General features: G+C 34.1%; 1 pseudogene; it reads left to right on the top strand.

Moving 5' to 3' along the window:
• LOC106473975 overlaps positions 1–1,212 on the top strand; it is a 48,723-nt pseudogene that overhangs the window by 23,506 nt on the left and 24,005 nt on the right.

Below are 1,212 nucleotides of genomic sequence, written 5' to 3'. Positions count from 1 at the left end.
ACACACACACACACACACAGATACACACATACACACACACACATATACATCACACATACACACACATATATATATATATATATATATATATATTGTACTACTTGTATAGATAATATTTTATAACTCTTGTGTTAGTAATTAATCATACTCATTAATCATGGTTTTATTGGTTAGTTAACAGAATATAACTAGGAACAGAACATAAAAGTTGTGCATACTTCTGACTGAACCTATAATTATATGCAAATAATAGTCAAAAGTGAGCCACAAGAGCAGTTTTTCAGAAACAGGACAGATTAGAAGAGCTAAGAGACCACATTGAGAAACATCGATATCATATCAAGCAATTGGAAACACTGATGCGAATGCTAGACAACAGCACGATTGATGTGGATCAGGTCAAGAAAATTAAGGATGATGTAGAGTACTACATTGAATCCTGTCAAGAGCCAGATTTTGAAGAGAATGAGTTCATCTATTCTGATCTGAATCTGGAGGGTATTCAGGAGTATCTAGCAAAAAGTAAGGATTTGTTTTAATGTTTGAAAAGAGTATAGTATAGTATTTATATTATTTTTTGTAGCAAGTGTGTACTCTGTATTGTACGATTTGTGTGGGAAAAAATTAATTTGCACAGCACAAAATTGCTGATTATGTATCAAAATTTAAAATTATCCAACCCTTATCTAGAGTGAAAACAGTTTAAACCATAACATTTAAGAGAACATTAGACATAATTAATACAATCCCACTAGTAACAGTAATTTCACACTTTTATTTTTTAAAAACAGACCATTAATCAGACTGTCTTTGGTCAGCAGCCACCTCTTCCCAAGCAATAAGGAACAAACAAAATTAAAAGTTGAAAATGAATAACTCTAGCAGCCATCAGTTGCTAAGCAATAAGAAACAAACTAAATCAAAGTTAAAGTACACTTTTGTTGCATATGTGTAATTTTTTTAATTTACGTGTTCTCTGTAGGTATGAGTCAGAACCTTAGATTGTAAGCACGAGTCAGAACCTTAGATTGTAGGAACGAGTCAGGACCTTAGATTGTAGGTGCGAGTCAGAACCTTAGATTGTAGGCGCGAGTCAGAACCTTAGATTGTTGGCGCGAGTCAGAACCTTAGATTGTAGGCGCGAGTCAGAACCTTAGATTGTAGGCGCGAGTCAGAACCTTAGATTGTAGGCGCGAGTCAGAACCTTAGATT

This window comes from Limulus polyphemus, unplaced genomic scaffold, assembly GCF_000517525.1.
Source record: "Limulus polyphemus unplaced genomic scaffold, Limulus_polyphemus-2.1.2 Scaffold6692, whole genome shotgun sequence".
Taxonomy (NCBI): Eukaryota; Metazoa; Arthropoda; class Merostomata; order Xiphosura; family Limulidae; genus Limulus; species Limulus polyphemus.
The sequence above is the reverse complement of the archived record's forward strand: the minus strand, read 5'-3'. Positions and strand labels throughout refer to the sequence as shown.